The following is a 22,689-nucleotide window of genomic DNA, read 5'->3' on the forward strand; positions in this document are numbered from 1 at the left end:
ACATATTGGTCTAGAAAACCATCCCTAATACATTCCAGGAAATCCTCCTCCGCTGCATTGCTACCAGTTTGGTTAGCCCAATTAATATGTAAATTAAAGTCACCCATGATAACTGCTGTACCTTTATTGCATACATCCCTAATTTCTTGTTTGATGCTGTCCCCAACCTTACTACTACTGTTTGAGGGTCTGTACACAACTCCCACTAGCGTTATCTGCCCCTTGGTATTCCGAAGCTCCACCCATACCGATTCCACATCATCCAAGCTAATGTCCTTTCTTACTATTGCATTAATTTCCTCTTTAACCAGCAATGCCACCCCACCTCCTTTTCCTTTCTGTCTATCCTTCCTAAATGTTGAATACCCCTGGATGTTGAGTTCCCAGCCTTAGTCACCCTGGAGCCATGTCTCTGTGATGCCAATGACATCATACCCGTTAACTGCTATCTGCGCAGTTAGTTCGTCCACCTTATTACGAATACTCCTCGCATTGAGGCACAGAGCCTTCAGGCTTGTCTTTAAAACACACTTTGCCCCTTTAGAATTTTGCTGTAATGTGGCCCTTTTTGTTTTTTTGCCTTAGGTTTCTCTGCCCTCCACTTTTACTTTTCTTCTTTCTATCTTTTGCTTCTGCCCCCATTCTACTTCCCTCTGTCTCTCTGCATAGGTTCCCATCATCCTGCCATATTGGTTTAACTCCTCCCCAACAGCATTAGCAAACACTCCCCCTAGGACATTGGTTCCGGTCCTGTCCAGGTGCAGACTGTCCGGTTTGTACTGGTCCCACCTCCCCCAGAACCGGTTCCAATGTCCCAGGAATTTGAATCCCTCCCTTCTGCACCACTCCTCAAGCCACGTATTCATCTGAGCTATCCTGCGATTCCTACTCTGATTAGCACGTGGCAGTGGTAGCAATTCTGAGATTACTACTTTTGAGGTCCTACTTTTTAATTTAGCTCCTAACTCCCTATATTCGTCTTGTAGGACCTCATCCCGTTTTTTACCTATATTGTTGGTACCTATATGCATCACGACAACTGGCTGTTCACCCTCCCTTTTCAGAATGCCCTCCCTTTTCAGAATGCTCCGAGATATCATTGACCCTTGCACCAGGGAGGCAACATACCATTCTGGAGTCTTGGTTGCAGTCGCAGAAATGTCTATCTATTCCCCTTACAATTGAATCCTCTATCACTATAGCTCTCCCACTCTTTTTCCTGCCCTCCTGTGCAGCAGAGCCAGCCACGGTGCCATGAACTTGGCTGCTGCTGCCCTCCCCTGATGAGTCATCCCCCCCAATAGTACCCAAAGCGGTGTATCTGTTTTGCAGGGGGATATACTTGCATTGGAGGCAGTTCAGAGAAGGTTCACGAGGTTGATTCCTGAGATGAAAGGGTTGACTTATGAAGAAAGGTTGAGCAGGTTGGGCCTATACGCACTGGAGTTTAGAAGAATGAAAGGTAATCTTATTGAAATGTATAAGATTCTGAGAAGGCTTGGCAGGGTAGATGCAGAGAGGATGTTTCCCCTCATGGGGGAATCTAGAACTAGTGGGCAGAATAAGGGGTCGCCCCTTTAAAATGGAAATTAGGAGGAATTTATTTTCTCAGAGGGTGGTGAATCTTTGGAATCCTCTGCCCCAGCGAGCTATGGAGGCTGGGACATTGAATATATTTAAGATGGAGATAGACAGATTTTTGAATGATAAGGGAGTCAAGGGTTATGGGGAACGGGCAGGGAAGTGGAGTTGAGGCTAAGTTCAGATCAGCCATGATCTTATTGAATGGCGGAGCAGGCTCGAGGGGCCAAATGGCCTACTCCTGCTCCTATTTCTTATGTTGTTATGTTCTTATAATGGCCAAGTTGTGCAGCATGCACCACACCACAATGAGTGGTGAGAACTGTTGAGGGGTGTATTGAAGGATGCCTCCAGAGCGGTCCAGGAATCGGAATCGCTGCTTCAGCAGCCCTATTCTCTGTTCTATAATGTTATGGGTGATGGCATGGCTCTCATTGTAGCATTCCTCTGGCTCTGTGGTGGGGTTGTGGAGGGGGCACAATGTGCTGTGAATTGTGAGACCCTGCATATGTCCCTGATGCAGCCTGGAAGAAGCTAGAGGCATAGAAGGTGAGTGCCACCATGACCTTCACTGCGACAGGCAGCGCAGTCCTGGGACATTGAATATATTTAAGATGGAGATAGACAGATTTTTGAATGATAAGGGAGTCAAGGGTTATGGGGAACGGGCAGGGAAGTGGAGTTGAGGCTAAGTTCAGATCAGCCATGATCTTATTGAATGGCGGAGCAGGCTCGAGGGGCCAAATGGCCTACTCCTGCTCCTATTTCTTATGTTGTTGTTATGTTCTTATAATGGCCAAGTTGTGCAGCATGCACCACACCACAATAAGTGGTGAGAACTGTTGAGGGGTGTATTGAAGGATGCCTCCAGAGCGGTCCAGGAATCGGAATCGCTGCTTCAGCAGCCCTATTCTCTGTTCTATAATGTTATGTGAGGCTGCAGGTATTGCTGCAGGAGGTGGCATATCTCTGCAACGACCTCCTTTCGAAAGCGCAGCCTTCAAACACACTGCTCCTCAGACAGGTCCAGGTATAAGCTTTGCCGGCGGTAAAACCGTGGAGGGTAAGATCTCTTCCAGAGGTTTTACTCCTTTGGCCGCTGACATGGCCAACAGCCCTTCTCTCTACATGACGCCTTGTTAGAGCATGTAGAATGCGACACTGGCGAACTGGTAATGCCCCCATTAAAGTTTTAGAAATAAGTTTCTTTCAAGCTCAACTGGTATGTCTATCTGCTGCTGCAAACTCAGAGGCTCACCACTGTGCAGTATGTAAATGTTGCACTGTGACCTCCAACGGAAGTGCTTCCTCATCCCTTTAAATAGCCACCAGTTAACGACTTTGCAAGCCAATACTGACTGTTTTTCCAGGCGTTGTTCTTGGCGGTCGCTAAATGAAGCGCCACACCTAATTTACCAACCGGGGCACAAGTGTGGGCGTTGCACCAGGACTGACGTCAGGATCGCACTGATTGTCAGCAGCCAGGTGCTACTGGTTTGCGCAACCGGTGAGACTTCAATGAATTTCTGGTCGGGGAGCTAAAAGCTGTGCTCCTGGTCGGTAACCTCTTACGCTCCCATTAACGCCCCCTCTGGCCACTACCTGAGGCGTTAGGCAACCGAAAATTCAGCCCTTTCTCTTTTTCTTTCCTGGTCCTATTTCTTTTTATCTTATGTTCTTACAACCCTGTGTAAAAGACATTTCTCTAGTTCTCTGTCCTAAATGTATTACATTTAATCTTATATCTTTGTAGAATATACAGGATTAGACGGTAATCTAATTGAATTTTTTAAGACGATTACAGGATAGAGTAGATAGAGAGAAACTATTTCCTCTGGTGGAAATTCCAGAACCTGGGGCATAACCTTAAAATTAGAGCTTGGCCATGTCAGAAAACAATTCTTCATCGGAAAGGTAATGAAAAACGGGAACTCTTATTCCCAAAAAGCTGTAGAGGCTGGGGGTCAATTGAAAATGTCAAAACTGAGATCGATGGATTTTTGTCAGGCAGTGGTATTAAGTGTTACGGATTGAAATAAGATGCAAATCAGCGATGATCTAATTGAATAGCAGAACAAGCTTGAGAGGCTGAATGGCCTACTCCTGTAGGCATGTTCCTATGTTCCCTAGTTCTAGATCCCTCAGCCACTGGACATTTACACTGTCCCATTCCTTCTTGTTCTAAATATCTCACAACGTTTGGTCACAATTCTGTGTTGGCATTCAACATTATAAATTTCTGTGTCAATATCGCGCATTCAACTTTGCGATCTCAACTGTCACAATATAACTGCAGACTCTGGCCACTAGGAGGTGTATAGAATAAATTGTTCGCTCCCTGATCTGTTGCCACAAAATAAACTGACGCATTCATCAACTGACTGTGGAAAACATCAGAGGAAATTCACTAGCATTAAATAAAAGGTGTGATGTGTTGTGACTAAAAATAATTCCAGATCTTTTGGCTGATTGCAGTTTGAATTTTGCTTGTACATTTTTCCCTCCTTTCATGTTGCTTGCTAACTAAATAATTCTAATTATATGCACTTACTCTGCGTTGAATTGAAACATTGTTTCTCCGAACGTATAAACCCATGTTTATTCTCAGCTTGACACGAAACACAAATGCTTGACGTTGTTTGCAGGGTCAGGGTGCTGCTGGTCCAAGTGCCATTGATCACTGGCTTGACGCTGCCCGTGTAGTTCCATGTAACCTGTGCCAGAGGATTGGCTTCGGCGGTGCAACTGAAGCTCATCTCAGTTCGGTTCATTTTTACTTCAACAGGTTTGTCTGCGGGAAGAAATTGACCCACGGGTAAATCGCAGATTAAAACATAAGAAGATAAGAAATAGGAGCTGGAGTAGGCCATTTAGCCCTTTGAGCCTGCTCGGCCATTGAACAAGATCATGGCTGATCTTTTACCTCAACTCCATCTTCCCGCACTATCCCCATATCCCTTAATTCCCATAGTTCCCAAAAATTTATCGACCTCTGTGTTGAATATACTCAACGAGCATCCACAGCTCCTTGGTGTAGAGAATTCCAAAGATTCATAACCCATTGAGTGAAGAAATTTCTCCACATCTCAGTCCTAAATGGTTGACCCCTTATTCTGAGACTGTGACCCTGCGTTCTAGATTCCCCAGCTCGGGGAAACATTTTCTCAGCATTAACCCTGTCAAGCCACATAAGAACTTTATGGGGGAGAAATTCAGGTAGTTTAGCGCCTCCCGTTAGCCCGTGGGTGGGGCAGTGGGTGGGGGGGGTGCGGGCTGATTGGGCGCAAATGACTTTTCACCTGAGCGCAGCGCTGCTACCAATCCCTGCAAACTTCTACGGGAGTTTAGCGACGGTGCCAATCGGTAATGCCCCGCTCCTGCTGGTAGTGCCCTGGGCCGCAGTGCCGGCAATGACAATGTCATCACCATGCTCAGTGACCCTTTTTCTCCCTGGAGCGAAAATTCGGCAGCGCCCCATGAGGCTGCCACGGGCAATGCCTGTGCCAGCTTCGCAGGGCACGTACCGGGCTTTAGGCCGCTCGCGGGGCGAAAATTAAAGGGCAGGTGCGATGCTGAAATGTTTTTAAGTGGCTGACCTACCGGTCGCAGCCTTGCCATCTTCAAATCACGGGGTCCATGCCGCTGTTGCAGCCCAGTGCTCCACTTCTGTGCTGGGCTGATGCCACGGCACCCCGCTCCCTAACGCAGAGTCCGCAGCCTGTCCTCCACTTTAATGGAAGGGGAGGGCCCTGTGTTCCCGCCAGTGCAACGCGCCTCTCCACGTCGCGCTGAAAAATTTCTGAATGTTAGCACCCCGGTCCTGCCCTAGAGAGGAAGTGGAGCTCGAAACTTTGCACTCCACTTCTTATCAGGGGTGGAAAACCCAATTTAGCTGCCAGGGCAGGGCTTCTGTGCCTGGTGCTAGAAGTCCTGCCTCACAGCTGTTACCGCCTCCAACTGAGGCGGTACATAATATCGCCTCCTATATATTTCAATTCGCTCACCGCTCATTCTTCTAAACTCTAGGGAATACAGGCCTAGTCTACGCAATCTCTCCTCACGTGACCTCACCAATGTCCTGTATAATGTAGTACGACTTCTTTATTCTTATACTCTAATCCCTTTCTAGGAGAGGCGCATAGCACTGGCGGGAACACAGGGCCCTTCCTAATTGCCTCCTGTACCTGCATGTTAACTTGCTGTGATTCATGTACAAGGACACCCAGATCCTTCTGAAGGCAAACATTTCCCAGTCTCTTGCCATTTAAAAATATTCTGCTTTTTTGTTTTTCCTAACAAAGTGGATAAATTCACACTTCTCCACATTGCATTCCATTTGCCATGTTCTTACCCACTCAGTCAACCTGTCTATATCTCTCTTTGCGTCCTCCTCACAGCTTATTTTCCCACCTAACGTTGTATCATCTGCAAACTTGGATATACAGGTTGAACCTCCCTTAACCAGAACTCCCTTATCTGGATCCACCCCTCGTCCAGAACCATTCCTGGCCACCGGGTGGCGCATGCGCAGAACTCCGACACGAACAAATTGAAGTTCTTCCTCGCTGCCGACTCCCGCAATCGCTGGCCTGACCCCGCGATCCACTGCCCCCCGCATGATCTCTCTGCCACACTCCCAGCCCCAAGCCTGCCAGCCCCGATATCCCCTTGCTCAGTACCTCTACCATCCAATTTAACGTGACCACCCCCCTCGTCTGCAAAAATCCTTTATCCAGAACAGGCCAGGTCCCGAGGGTCCTGGATAATGGAGGTTCAACTTATATTACACTCAATCCCTTCATCTAAGTAATTGATATAGATTGTAAATAACTGAGGCCCAAGCACTGATCCTTGTGGTATCCCACTAGTTACAGCCTGCCAACCCAAAAAAGTTCCGTTTATTCCTATTCTCTGTTTTCTGTCCATTAACCAATCATAAATCCATTCTAATATATTACCCCCAATCCCATGAATCCTAATTTTGTGTAATAACCTCTTACGTGGCACCTTACCGAATGCTTTTTAAAAATCCAAATACATCAAATCCACTGGTTCCCCTTTATCCATCCTACTAGTTACATCTTCAAAAAACTCTAACAAATTTGTCAAACACGATTTCCCTTTCATAAAACCATGCTGACTCTGTCTAATCATACAGGTGCAACGTCCCGAATCCAGAACTCCAAAAACCGGAATTGTTCAAAAACTGCGTAAAGCTGATGGAGTCGTCCGGAATCTGGATTATTGTCTAAAAAACAGACATTTTGGGGGCTAATCTGAAATTTGGAATCCTCGACAAAATCTGTGCCGGATTTCGGGTTTTGCCGGATTTCAAGCCTCATCGCTCAAAAGCCGGCATGGATTCGGTCGAGGATTCCGGATTTCAGCCTATTGATTTTCTTGTCTGAAATCTGGTAAAATCCAAAAACCGGAACGGATTAGATCCCGAGGATTCCGGATTTCAGATTATTAATTTTCTTGTCTGAAATCTGGAAAAATCCAAAAACCGGAATGGATTCGGTCCAATGATTTCTGATTTCGGATGTTGTACATATATTACGATTTTCTAAGTGACCTATTACCACATCCCTAATAATAGATACTAGACTGTCGGTTTTCTCTCCTTTACTTCCCTTTCTTCTCATTCAGGTTGGCGAGGCTCTCCGGGCCCTAGTTCCATGGGCACTGGCAGACCTCCAATACTTTATCCAATTGTCATCTGCGAGTCCAGACAGTGACCACTGGAGGGAGGGTGGGGGAGGTACAGGGTCACAGCTAAGCCCAATTGTAATCTCTTGCTGTCCACATAGATTAATTGTCCAATCGGATAATAATCAATAGTAGTGCTGCTGGTCTAGTCTTCTTCCCTTCCCTCGCCCAAGGGCACTGTGGCCACTTGGGACGCTCAACTGTTGCGCATCCTGTTTAATGCAGACAGAGGATGGAAGATGGGACCTAAGCATGTAGATTGTCCACCGAGATATCAAAGCAATATAAATGAAAGTTCTTTGATCCTTAAAGGAAAGAGTAGAGGTTTTTGAAAATAATCTATGATGAGATTGTTATGAGGAAGCATCTGAGGGAGAGGTTTAACTACCCAGGTGGGAAGCTAGGGGGACGAGCAGGTTGCCTGCTGATGAGAGGCTTAGTCCATTTCAATGGCCGGGCCTCATATGCCTTCTACCTGCCAATACGGCTGATGTTGCTGTCCTTGCTTCCTATTATCTGGGGTTGCTATCTTTACCTGCCTATTGGCTGGGGTTGCTATCATCACCTACCTATTGACTGTGGTTGCCATTATCACCTTCCTATTGGCTAGGGTTGCTATCATCATCTGCCTATTGGCTGGGGTTGCTATCATCACCTGCCTATTGGCTGGCGTTGCTATCATCACCTGCCTATTGGCTGGGGTTGCTATCATCACCTGCCTATTGGCTAGGGTTGCTATCTAAACCTGTCTATTGGCTGGTAGTGACATCTTTGTCTATCTATGGATTGTTCGATGTTGCTGGTGGCCACCTTTTCTGGTTTGAAAGTGTGGGATAGGGAGGGGGTGATTTGAACAGTGTAAATCTCAGGAACCCAAACTTATTTTGCTTCTAACACTTGTGGGTGTGATAATAAGAATGTTTTGAAAATTGGATGGGGCACAACAAGCCCACCTCATTATAAACTGTCTTAGTTATATGCACATTAGTTCTGGCCTCCCCTTTCCCCATCTCTGTAACGTCCTCCAGCACTACAAGATTAACTTCCCCCAAGCTCTTTGTTTCTTCTGACTCCAGCCTCTTCTGCTTCCAAACTCCCTTTCCTCCACCATTGACAGCTGTGCCTTCAGCCATATAGATTTGCTCTGTGGTAAAATTCCTTAACCAGCCCCCACCTCCTTTGACCTCTCTGTCTCCTCCTACTCTCAAAATGCAGCAGTGACTCTTATGAAATTGGCGTAAAGAGTTAACTCTTGGGATGACCAGGCATAGCTGACTTGGCTTCTCACTGGGGAGTTGTCATTGTCTGGCCCGAGGTAGGTGGGGTCGGGCAGCCGAGGTAAAGGGGAGGGACGGAGGGAGGGAGGAGGCCGGGGCAGAGTCATGGCCAAGTCGGGCCAGTGCCAAGTCGGTTCGCCGAGGCAGGGGTAGTCTGGATATAGGAACATTTTCTGGTTTCTGGACGACCCCGCCACGGATCGGCCCGGTGTCCGGATTCCGGAACATTCTGGATTCCGAAACTCCGGATTTTGGAGGTCGAACCTGTACAAGGAAGAGAGAAAGGTGTAACCTGGGCAACTACACACCCCTCACTTCCCCGAGCCGACGCCTTACTGCCCTGTGGGAGAAATTGCCCCGCAGGCCACAAGGCTGGCACAAATGGATGTCAATGCCAGCTTTGCAGGTCGCGAAGCCGGCCGACATCGTTCTCGGGGCACTAGTTAAAGGGGAGGGCCCCAGCACCCAGGGCCGCCATCTATTTTGGATTGCCAACTCTCAAGTCGGCTCCACGATGGCGGCCCTAACGTGGTCCGCGCCGCCATCGTGCAGCCCAGCTCTCCGTTTTGGGTGCCGGGCTGCTGGCCTGGTCACACGCTGCCCTGGTGGCTGAGTGAAGGCCATCACAGGCCTTGCAGAATGCGCAGTGGCCCTCCTTTTAAGCGAAGGGGAGGGGCGTTGATGCACGTCAGCTCTATGTGGAATATCCGTGTAGTGCTTGGCTCCCCGCCCCAGTACCGCCTTGGGAACCGCCTCCAAAGGAAGTGGAGCGTGTGAGATTGCACTCTGCTTCCTTTGAGGGGTGGTAAGCCCAATTCAACGGTGGGGGCGGGACTTGTGCGCCGGGCGCAGCAAGTCCCGACCCCAGATGGCTACCGCACCCACTCAGGGTGCAGGGCAATTTTGCCCCCGTACAGCTCTAAATCAAGCCTTTCCTCACAATGCAAAAAGACTTAATAAAGTTCTAGTTTTAGTAGGTCTCCGCCCATCCTTCAGGCTTCATAAACTTTAGATCATCTGAAACTCTGCTGCCCGTATACTTTCCCGGACCTCGCCCTGCTCAACCCTGCATTCACTGAAATACATTGTTTTCCAGTCCCCCAAGGCATCAAAATTAAAATTCTCATCCTCATATTTAAATTGGCCATGTACCTCCCTATCTCTGTAGAGTCTTCCAGCCCGAGAACCCTCAGATATCTCGGCATTCCTCCAATTCTTGTCTCTTGTGCATTCTTCCCTTTCTCTTCGCCCCACAATTTGCAGCTGTAATTTCAGCTATCTGAACCCTAAGCTTTGGATTAACCTTCCTAAACCTCTCTACCTTACACTCCTTCTTTAAGACCATCCTTAAAAAAACATCTCTTTGACTAAGATTTAGATTTGAATATAGGGGGTATGATTGAGAAGTTTGCAGATGATACTAAAATTGGCCATGTGGTTGATGATGAAGAAGAAAGCTGTAGACTGCAGAAAGATATTAATGAACTGGTCAGGTGGGCAGAATAGTGGCAAATGGAATTCAATCCGGAGAAATGTGAGGTAATGCATTTGGGGAGGGCTAACAAAGCAAGGGAATACACGTTAAATGGTAGGTCACTGAGAAGTGTAGAGGAACAAAGGGACATTGGAGTGCAGGTCAACAGATCCATGAAGGTAGCAGGCCAGGTAGATAAAGTGGTTAAGAAGGCATACAGAGTGCTTGCCTTTATTAGCCGAGGCATAGAAAGAAGAGCGGGTGGGGGGGGGGGCGGTTATGCTGAACAGCTAGAGTACTGCGTGCAGTTCTGGTCACCACATTACAGGAAAGATGTGATTGCTCTTGAAAGGGTACAAAGGAGATTTACGAGGATGTTGCCTGGACTGGAGAATTTTTGCCACGTGGAAAGATTAAATAGGCTGGATTTGTTTTCTTTAGATCAGAGGAGTCTGAGGGGAGAGCATATTGACGTATAAAATTATGAGGGGCCAGGATAGAGTGGATAGGAAGGAGGGGTCAACAACCATGGGATATAGATTTAAAGTAATTGGTAGGAGGTTTAGAGGAGATTTGAGGGGAAATTTCTTCACCCAGAGGGTGGTAGGGGTCTGGAACTCACGATTTGAAAGGGTTGTAAAGGCAGAAACCCTCATCATCACAGTTTAAAAGTACTTGGATGTGCACTTGAAGTGCCGTAACGTACAGGGCTACAGACCAAGAGCTGGAAAGTGGGATTAGGCTGGATAGATCTTTGTCGCGGACTCGATTGGCTGAAATGGCCTCCTTCTGTGCTGTAAACTTCTGTGATTTCTTTGATTTTAGTCACAGACACTCTGGATGAGAGCAGTGAAAATATCAGCAGGAATCCCACTCCTGGTCATTATGCAGTGGACATGTGTGGATGCTGCATGAGAAGAGCATTGGGGAATACTAAAGTCTGAGCTGACCAAATATTCACAGCAATATGATGATTAACGGTCTAGAGATGACCTGATAGAGGTCTATAAAATAATGAAATGGCTGGAAAACATTGCTCGCTTGAAGGAGTCAGAGGAGAGTATTTTTTCACGTATTTGCCATGGACTTTTCTCCAGATTTTTTCCACGGTGGTATTATGAGGTTCTGTTTGGTCTGTGTGTTCCCCCCTCTTGTACCAAGTGTACGTAGCTTCAGTGCAACTTTGACCTCTTTCATCTCGAATTAATTATTTACTTGATTGATTATAATTTTTGGTGCATCTGAAAGTGGGAAATAGATTGTCGACTAATGACATGCAATAGAGCAACATTAATGTTTTGTCAAGGGTTACCATCCCAATCTCTACCTCTCATCCTCTGCTTGCATAATGACCTAGATCTAGGGAAGGTAGAGGTGAGGAATTTTGGAGAAGGGTGGGTAGACGAGATTCGAGGGAGGGTAGGGTCAACTTATTCAGGGACAATACCCCTGAGCTTGTCACAGGGCAAAATCAACCAAAAAAACCTTTAACACATATGATTGCTCACATTGAACAGAAATCTCCAAATTCTCCGAGATCTCATTTCCCAGGTAATTTGTTGCTTTGCAATTGTAAAATCCAGAATCTCTTCTTGAAATATTATGGAAAGGTAGAGCGCCTCTCGTGATGTTAAGAAGTTTTGGTTTGCCTTTGGCTTTGTCCCTCTTGTACCAGATGTAGGTAGCGTCAGGGTAACTGTTACTGATGCACGTCAAAGAGACCTTGTCACCCTCTTTGATCTCCAATTGTGATCCGTCACCTATTTGAATGGTTATGTTTTTGGGCGCACCTGAAAGTAAAAAACAGATTGTGGGTTGATGACATATAATATGGAGGGGAGCGCACAGGTAGTGGTGTAGCACTGGGGGTTATTAGCTGAGTTTGGTCTTCCTCCATAATTTATAGTCCCCAGAGGCAGTAGATAAAACTCTACTTCCTTATCTTGGAATTAATGGAGAACATAGGATCCTACTTCGTATATAGAATCATAGAATCGTAGAATGAGACAGCGTAGGAGGCCATTAATCCCATCCTACCTGTGTTGGCTATTTGACAGAGCTATCCAATTAATCCCACTCCACTGCTCTTTCCCCATAGTCCTGTATTTTTCTCCCTTCAAGTAATTATTCAATTCCCTTTGAAGGTTACTATTGAGTATGCTTCCACCACTTCAGACAGTGCTTTCCAGATCACAACAACTCACTGTTTAAAAAAATGGTTCCTCGTGTCGTCTCTGGTTGTTTTGCCAATCGCCTTAAATCTGTGTCCTCTGGTTACCGACCCTTCTGCCACGGGAAACAGTTTCTCCTTAACTACTCTATCAAAACCATTCATTACTTTGAACACCTCTATCAAATCTCCTCTTCACCTTCTTTGCTGTAAGAAGAACAACCCCAGCTTCTTCAGTCTCTCCACATAACTAAAATCCCTCATCCCTGGTACAAACCCTGGGGCTAAAAGAGCCAGCGCCGACCAGCGCGAGAACACACCTGTCCAGCGGGGGTTAAAGAGCCAGCCGGAACAGCACCAACAGAACTGTGAGTGAGAGAGGTAAGAATAAATCAAAGTGTGACGTCACAGGAAAGCAAGGAAGTGATTGGTTGGTCAGTATTTGTCTCTTTTTTGCAGAAATTGGTTTAAATTAAGTGCCGGGATTAAAAACTAAACATTCAAAACTTGAAAACGGAATTAATTAAATAAAATACATTACAGATGGCAGAGGAGGCAATGTGGGAGCATGTGGGAGCTGGTGCACCAGTGTGATCCACGGCGACCACATCTGCAGTAAGAATTGGCTGCTCGAGAAACTTCAGCTCACAGTTGATGAGCTGGAGACTGAGCTTCAAACACCACGACAGATCAGTGAGTGAAAGAATTACCTGCACGCTGTGTTCCAGCAGTGAGTCACACCCTATAGTTAAATAATTTTTGGTCCATGGTCGGGGACAGGCGGGTATGACTATGAGCAAGGCAGGTATAGGTACCCAGAATGTTGTGATGGAGGCGCCTCAACACTTTCAATTGTCCAACAGGTTTGTGGCTCTAACTCCCTGTTTGGACAAGAACAGGGAGAATGAGCAAACTGACCACAGCACCATGGTACAGAGGGCCATTTAAGTGGGGAGAATAAAAAGAAGTGTAGTGACAGTATAGTTAGGGGGATAGATACTGTTATCTGCAGCCGAGAACATGAATCCCGAAGGCTGTGTTGCCTACCGGTGCCAGGGTGAATGACATCTCTTCTGGGCTGGAGAGGAACATGGAGGGGGAAGATCCAGTTGTCGCAGTCCTAGTAGGTACCAATGACATAGAAAGGACAAAGAAAGAGATTCTGATGAGGGAGTATGAGCAGCTAGGGACTAAATTAAAAAGCAGAATCACAAAGGTAATAATCTTTGGATTACTACCTGAGCCACGAGCAAATTTGAATAGGATAAAAAAGATCAGAGAGATAAACGTGTGGCTCGAACACTAGTGTGGGAGAAATAGGTTTCGATTTCTGGTGCATTGGCACCAGTACTGGCGTAAGAGGGAGCTATTCCGTTGATACGGGCTTCACTTGAACCTTGCTGCGACTGGTGTCCTGGCGAATCGAATAACTAGGGCTGCAGAGAGTGCCTTAAACTAAATAGTCGGGGGAAGGGTTCAGGTGAGTGGAAATTTAAAAAGTCAAGGAGAAAGGAGAAGGCATTAGAGCAGGGTAGCGGTGGGAGAAATGATAACCAGAGTGTGACAGGAAGGGACAGAATGTATAAAAATAAGAGTGTATCAGAAAGTGGGGTCAAAGCAGGGAAAAATGGTAAAAAGACAAAATTAAAAGCTCTTTATCTGAATGCAAGCAGCATTCGTAACAAGATAGAGGAGTTGACGACACAAATAGATATAAATGGGTATGATCTGATAGCTATTATAGAATTGTGGTTGCAAGGTGACCAAGGCTGGGAACTGAATATTCAGGGGTATTTGACAATTCGGAAGGATAGACAGAAAGGAAAAGGAGTTGGGATAGCTCTGTTAATAAAGGATGATATCAGTGCAGTAGTGAGAAATGATATTGACTCAGAAGATCAAGATGTAGAATCAGTTTGAGTGAAGATAAGAAATAATAAGGGGAAGAAGTCGCTGGTGGGTGTAGTCTATAGGCCTCCTAACAGTAGCTGCACTGTTGGACAGAGTATAAATCAAGAAATAATGGAGGCTTGTAAGAAAGGTACAGCAATAATCATGGGTGATTTTAATCTTCATATTAATTGGGAAAATCAATCTGACCAAGGTAGCCTTGAGGAAGATTTCATAGAGTGTATCTGGGATGGTTTCCTTGAACAGTCCATTATGGAACCAATCAGGGAGCAGGTTATCTTAGATCTGGTACTGTATAATGAGACAGGATTAATAAATTAGCTTATAATAAAGGATCCTCTAGGAAAGGGTAATCAAAGTATGGTTGAATTTCAAATTCAGTTGCAGGGTGAGAAACCAGTGTCCTAATCTCAAATAAAGGTATGAAGGCAGAGTTGGCTAAAGTGAACTGGGAAAATAGATTAAAGAGTAAGACGGTTGATAAGCAGTGGCAGGTATCTAAGGAAATTGTTCATAACTCTCAACAAAAATATATTCCAGTGAGACGGAAAGACTTTAAGAGAAGGGAGAACATCTATGGCTAACTAAGGAAGTAAAGGATGACATCAAATTGAAAACAATAGCATACAATGCTGCCAAGATTAGTGGGAGGCCAGAGGTTTGGGAAATTTTTAAAAACCAACAAAGGACGACTATAAAAATAATAATGAGAGAGAAGTTGAATTATGAGAGTAATCTAAGAAGAAATATAAAAATAGATAGTAATAAAAACAGACAGTAAGAGCTTTTACAGGTATATGAAAAGGAAGAGAGTAGCTAAAGTAAATGTTGGTCCTTCAGAAGATGAGACTAGGGAATTAATAATGGGGAGCATGGAAATGGCAGTGACTGAACAAATATTTTGTATCGGTTTTCACAGTAGAAGACACTAAAAGCATCCCAATAATAGATAATCAAGGGGCTATAGGAAGGTGAGAAATTAAAACAATCACTAGCACTAAAGAAAAAGTACTTGGTAAAATAATGGGATTAAAGTGGACAAGTCCCCTGGGCCTGAATGCCTGCATCCTAGGGTCTTAAAAGAAGTGGCTGCAGAGAAAGTCGATGCATTGGTTACAATTTACCAAAATTCCCTGGATTCTGCAGAGGTCCCAGCGGATTGCAAAACCACAAGTGTAATGTCCCTATTAAAAAAGGTGGAGACAGAAAGCAGGAAACTATAGACCAGTTAGCCTAACATCTGTCGTTGGCAAAATGCTGGAGTCCATTACTAAGGAAGTAGTAGCAGGACATTTGGTAAAGCATAATAGAGTCAAGAAGAGTCAGCATGGTTTTATGAAAGCGAAATCATATTTGACAAATTTGCTGGAGTTCTTTGAGGATGTAACGAGCAGGGTGGATAAGGGGGAACCAGTGGATGCGGTGTATTTGGATTTCCAGAAGGCATTCAATAAGGTGCCACATAAAAGGTTACTGCACAAGATAAGAGCTCATGGGGTTGGGGGTAATATATTGATAGAGGATTGGCTAACTAACAAAGAATAGAGGGTCGGGATAAATGGGTCATTTTCCGGTTTCGATACGATAACTAGTGGGGTGCTGCAGGGATCAGTGCTGGGGCCTCAACTATTTACAATCTATATTAATGACTTGGACGAAGGGACCGAGTGCAATGTAGCCAAGTTTGCTGATGATACAAAGATGGGTGGGAAAGCAAGTTGTGAGGAGATCACAAAGTATCTGCAAAGGGATATAGACAGGCTAAGTGAGTGGGCAAACATTTGGCAGATGGAGTAAAATATGGAAAAGTGTGAGGTTATCCACTTTGGCAGGAAATATATAAAAGCAAATTATTATTTAAATGGAGAGAGATTACAAAATGCTGCAGTACAGAGGGACCTGGGAGTCCTTGTGCATGAAACACAAAAAGTTAGTATGCAGGTACAGCAAGTAATCAGGAAGGCAAATGGAATGTTGGCCTTTATTGCAAAGGAGATGGAGTATAAAAGCAGAGAAGTCCTGCTACAACTGTACAGGGTATTGGTGAGGCCACACCTGGAGTACTGCGTGCAGTTTTGGTCTCCTTATTTAAGGAGAGATATACATGCATTGGAGGCTGTTCAGAGAAGGTTCACTAGGTTGATTCCTGAAATGAAAGCATTGTCACAGGACAGAATCAGCCAAAAAAAACATAAACACGCATGATTGCTCACACTGAACACGGATCTCCAAAACCTCCGAGGTTTCATTTCCCAGGTAATTTGTTGCTTTGCAGTTGTAGAATCCAGAATCTCTTCTTGAAATATTTTGGAAGGGCAGAGCACCTCTCGTGATGTTAAGAAGTTTTGGTTTGCCTTTGGCTTTGTCCCTCTTGTACCAGGTGTAGGTAGCGTCAGGGTAACTGTTACTGGTGCACGTCAAAGAGACCTTGTCATCCTCTTTGATCTCCAATTGTGATCCATCACCTACTTGAATGGTTATGTTTTTGGGCGCATCTGAAAGTAAAAAACAGATTGTGGGTTAATGACATATATGGAGGGGAGCGCACATTAGTGGTGTAGTATTGGGGGTTATTAGCTGATTCGATCTTGCTCCATAATTTACAGTCCCTAGAGGCAGCAGAAAAAATTCTACTTCCTTATCTTGGAATTAATGGAGGACATTGGATCCTACTTCGAATATAGAATCATGGAATCGTAGAATAAGACAGCGTAGAAGGAGGCCATTAATCCCATCCTACCTGTGTTGGCTATTTGACAGAGCTATCCAATTAATCCCACTCCACTGTTCTTTCCCCATAGTCCTGTATTTTTTTTCCCTTCAAGTAATTATTCAATTCCCTTTTGAAAGTTACTATTGAATCTGCTTCCCCACCACTTCAGGCAGTGCTTTCCAGATCACAACAACTCACTGTTTAAAAAAATGGTTCCTCGTGTCGTCTCTGGTTGTTTTGCCAATCGCCTTAAATCTGTGTCCTCTGGTTACCGACCCTTCTGCCACAGGAAACAGTTTCTCCTTAACTACTCTATCAAAACCATTCATTACTTTGAACACCTCTATCAAATCTCCTCTTCGCCTTCTTTGCTGTAAGAAGAACAAGCCCAGCTTCTCCAGTCTCTCCACATAACTAAAATCCCTCATCCCTGGTACAACCCCTGGGGCTAAAAGAGCCAGCGCCGACCAGCGCGAGAACACACCTGCCCAGCGAGGGTTAAAGAGCCAGCCGGAACAGCACCAACAGAACTGTGAGTGAGAGAGGTAAGAATAAATCAAAGTGTGACGTCACAGGAAAGCAAGGAAGTGATTGGTTGGTCAGTATTTGTCTCTTTTTTGCAGAAATTGGTTTAAATTAAGTGCCAGGATTAAAAGTTAAACATTCAAAACTTGAAAACGTAATTAATTAAATAAAATAGATTAAAGGTGGCAGTAGAGGCGATGTGGTAGCATTTAGGAGCTGGTGATCCAAGGCGACCACATCTGCAGTAAGAATTGGCTGCTCGAGAAACTTCAGCTCACAGTTGATGAGCTGGAGTCCGAGCTTCAAACACCACGACAGATCAGTGAGGCGGAGAGTTACCTGGACGCTATTGTTCCAGCAGAGAGTCACAACCCATAAGTTAAATAATTCAAATTTGGTCCATGATCAGGGACAGGAAGGCATGACTACGAGTGAGCAAGTATGGGGACCAGGAGGTAGTGATGGAGGAGCCTCAGCCCTTGTACTTGTCCAAGAGGTTCAATGCTCTTACTCCCTGTGTGGACGAGAGCAGGGATTGCAGGGAGGATGAGCAAACTGACCACAGCACCGTGGTACAGGGGTCCATTCATGTGGGGGAGTAAAAATAAATATTATAGTGGTAGAGGACAGTATAGTTAGGGGGATAGATACTGTTCTCTGCAGCCGAGAACGTGAGTCCCGAAGGCTGTATTGCCTGTCCGGTGCCAGGGTTAAGGACATCTCCTCTGGGCAGGAGAGGAACTTGGAGTGGGAGGGGGAAGATCTGGTTGTTGTGGTCCACGTAGGTACCAATGACATAGGTAGGACAAAGAAAGAGGTTCTGCTGAGGGAGTATTAGCAGCTAGGGACTAAATTAAAAAGCAAAACCACAAAGGTAATAATCTCTGAATTACTACCTGAGCCATGAGCAAATTAGCATAGGGTAAATAAGATCAGAGAGATGAATGCCTGGCTCAAAGATTGGTGTGGGAGAAATGGGTTTTGATTCCTGGTGCACTGGCACCAGTACTGGGGTAAGAGGGAGCTGTTCCGCTGGCACGAGCTTCACTTGAACCGTGCTGGTACTGATGTCCTGGTAAATCAAATAACTAGGGCTGTAGATAAGGCTTTAAACTAAATAGTGGGGACAGGTGAGCGGAAATTTAAAAAGTCACCAGAGTGTGACAGGAAGGGACAGAATGTATGTGAATAAGAGTGCATCAGAAAGTGGGGTCAAAGCAGGGAAAAATGGTAAAAAGACAAAATTAAAAAGCTCTTTATCTGAATGCACACAGCATTCGTAACAAGATAGATGAGTTGATGACACAAATAGATATAAATGGGTATGATCTGATAGCCATTATAGAGATATGGTTGCATGATGACACAAGAACACAAGAAATTGGAGCAGGAGTAGGCCATTTGACCCCTCGAGCCTGCTGTGCCATTTAATATCATGACTGATCTGATCATGGATTCAGTTCCACTTCCCCTGCTCACTCCCCATAAAACATTCCCTTATCGCTCAGAAATCAGTCAATCTCTACCTTAAATATATTCAATGACCCAGCGTCCACAGCTCTCTGGGCAGAGAATTCCACAGAGTTACAAACCTCAGAGAGAAGAAATTCCTCCTCATCTCAGTTTTAAATGGGCGGCCCCTTATTCTGAGACTATGTCCCCTAGTTTTAGTTTCCACTATGAGTGGAAATATCTTCTCTGCATCCACCTTGTCGAGCCCCCTCATTATCTTTTATGTTTCGATAAGTTCACCTCTCATTCTTCTGAACTCCAGTGATTATAGGCCCAACCTACTCAACCTATTTTCTAAATCAACCACCTTATCTCAGGAATCAACCCAGTGAACCTTCTCTGAACAGCCTCCAATGCAGGCATATCCTTCCTAAATACGGAGACCAAAACTGTACGCAGTACTCTGGGTGTGGTCTCACCAATACCCTGTACAGTTGTAGCAGGACTTCTCTGCTTTTATACTCTATCCCCCTTGTAATAAAGGCTAACATTCTATTTGCCTTCCTGATTACTTGCTGTACCTGCATACTAACTTTTTGTGTTTCATGCACAAGGACCCCCAGAACCCTCTGTACTGCAATTTTTCTCCATTTAAATTATAATTTGCTTTTCAATTTTTTCTGCCAAAATACCTCACATTTTCTCACACTATACTCCATCTGCCAAATTTTTGCCCACTCACTTAGCCTGTCTATATCGCTTTGCAGATTTTTTGTGTCCTCCTCACAGTTTGCTTTCCCACCCATCTTTGTATCATCAGCAAACTTGGCTACATTACACTCGGTCCCTTCATCCAAGTCATTAATACAGATTGTAAATAGTTGAGTCCCCAGCATCGATCCCTGAGGCAGTCCACTAGTCACTATTTGCCAACGGGAAAATTACCCATTTATCCCGACTCTCTGTTTTCTGTTAGTTAGCCAACCCTCTATCCATGCTAATATATTACACCCTAACCCCGTGAACTTTTATTTTGTGCAGTAACCTTTTATGTGGCACTTTATCGACTACCTGCATACAGTTTTGGTCTCCTTATTTAAGGAAGGATATACTTGCATTGGAGGTAGTTCAAAGAAGGTTCACTAGGTTGATTCCTGAGATGAAGGGGTTGACTAATGAAGAAAGATTGAGCAGTTTGGGCCTATAATCATTGGTGTTTAGAAGAATGAGAGGTGATCGTATTGAAGTATATAAGTTACTGAGGGTGCTGGACAAGGTAGATGCAGAGAGCATGTTTCCACTCATGGGGGAATCTAGCACTAGGGGGCATAGTTCAAGAAGAAGGGGTCACTAATTTAAAACTGAGATGAGGAGGAATGTCATCTCTCAGTGGGTCATAAATCTGTGGAATTCTCTGCCTCAGAGAGCGGAGGAAGCTGGATGATTGAATATATTTAAGGTGGAGATCGACAGATTTTTGAATGATAAGGGAGTAAAGGGTTATGGGGTGCGGGCAGGGAAGTGAAGCTGAGCTTAAGATCAGATCAGCCATGATCTTATTAAATGGCGGAGCAGGCTCGAGGGGCCAAATGACGTACTCCTGCTCCTATTTCTTTCTTATGTCCTTATTCTAGTAAATCTCTTCTGCATTCTCTCCAAGGCCTTGACATCCTTCCTAAAGTGTAGTGCCCAGAATTGAACACAATACTACAGTTAAGATCTAACCAGTGTTTTATAAAAAAGATTAGCACAACCTCTTTGTTTTTGTACTCTATTCCTAAAGCCAAGGGTCCTATATGCTTCTTTTAACGGCCTTCTGAACTTATCCTGCTACCTTCATAGATTTGCCTCCATACACCACAGGTCACTCTGTTCCTGCACCTGCTGTGCTGCCTGCCTGTTGCTACTGTGCCGCATGGCCACCCACTTAGTATTATACTATGTAGAGTAGGCACCTCAAAGCACTGGAGAAGTACCACCAACGTTACTTCTGCAAGATCCTGCAAATCTACTGGCAGTATAGACACACCAACATCAGTGTTCTCTCTCAGGCCAACATCCCCAGCATCGAAGCACTGACCACATTCGATCAGCTCTGATGGACGGGCCATGCTAGTCTCCCAAAACAAGCACTCTACACCGAGCTCCGTCACGGCAAACGAGTCCCAGGAGAGCAGAGAAAATGCTTCAAGGACATCCTCAAAACCTCCTTGAAAAAATGTAACATCTCCACCGACTCCTGGGAATCCCGGGCCCAAGGCCGCTCAAAGTGGAGGAGAATCATCTGAGAAAGCCGCCTTGCACTTGGAGTCTCTTCGTCGGGATCGCGGAAACCAAGTGCAAACAGTGGAAGGAGCATACGACACATCAAGCACCCCACCCACCCGTCCCTTCAACCACCACCTGCCACACCTGTGACCAAGACTGTAGATCTTGCATTGGTTTCGTCAGTCACCTTTGAACTCATATTCGTGTGGAAGCAAATCATCCTCGACCACAGGGGACTGCCTAAGAAGAATAAGATTCCCCTGAATCTTTGTAGCTGTGGGGTGACCACCTGCTGGAACATGCCCTCCAGGATATTTTTAGCCTTCCGCATGTCCTGCAATAACTCCAGCCACTCCTCAAGCTCAGAAATCCTGAGCTCGAATTCGGGCAACTGGAGGCACTTCCTGCACACTTAGTTATCCAGGACACATGAAGGGGCCCAGAGTTCCCATATGGCACAGGAATTGCAGGCAATGGGTTTCATCCGTTCCATCATTTTGCTTAAAAAAAAATTAATTCAGGTCTAATGAATTACTTCATTATTTCTATATTTACTGTTGCTCCTTGGTTTAAAATACTCCTTCTCCCTCTGCACCTAATTGACACTCTCACTAAATTCCCATTGCCACTCTGTTTAACAAGCCACTTCATTTAGCAGATTCTCCCGGCTCAGTGCACACATATATATGTCTCAGAATATGGGAGGAGTTATGGACAAGTAGGTAAGGATCATGGGAGTCATGCCTTGAGCATGATGATTTTTACACCAAATTATTACCATTCCACTATCTGAGTGTTAAGTCACTTTTTAAAAATATTCTTGGGTGACACTGGCAAGGAAGTATTTATTTATTTCATTCATTCACGGGGTGTGGATGTACCAGCAAGGCCAGCATTTATCGACCATCCCTAAGCCCTCGAAAAAGTTATTCTTGAATATAACTGGGTTGCTTGCTCGGCCATTTCAGAGGGCAGTTAAGAATCACCTGTAAGTCATATATAAGTCAGACCACATATCGGCAGATTCTCTGCAAGTCTGTGAGTCACATATAGGCAAATTTCCTTCCCTAAAGGACATTAGTGAACCAAATGGGTTTTTACAACAATCCAGTCAGCATTACTGATACTAGCATTTATTCCAGAGTTATTTAATTAATGGAATTAAAATTCCCTGTGGTGGGATTTGAACTCATGTCTACTGGATTGTTAATGCAGGCATCTGGATTACCAGTCCAGTAACATAACCACTATGCCCCATATCCCATCCCTAATGGCTCTCAGGTGTGGGACTGGAGTCACGTGCAGGCATTTCGGATTGGGGTGACATGTTCCCTTTCCTGAAGGGCATCAGTGAATCAGTTGGGTTTTTACAACATACTGAGCAATTTTTCATGATCATTTTTCCTGATGTCAGCCTAAACATTTAACAGATTTATTGAATTCAATTTCACAATTTGTGATTTGACCTCACAGACCTTTGGGTTGCATTAATACATCACCACTGTATTACTAGATTTGAATCCCTGCAAGATTAGGGGGGAAAAGCCAAGACAAATTGACTGTGGGGAAAATGATCTATTGACTACTCAGTAGTGTACTTCATGGAATA

The sequence above is a fragment of the Pristiophorus japonicus genome, chromosome 4 (genome assembly GCF_044704955.1).
Source record: "Pristiophorus japonicus isolate sPriJap1 chromosome 4, sPriJap1.hap1, whole genome shotgun sequence".
Lineage (NCBI taxonomy): Eukaryota > Metazoa > Chordata > Chondrichthyes > Pristiophoridae > Pristiophorus > Pristiophorus japonicus.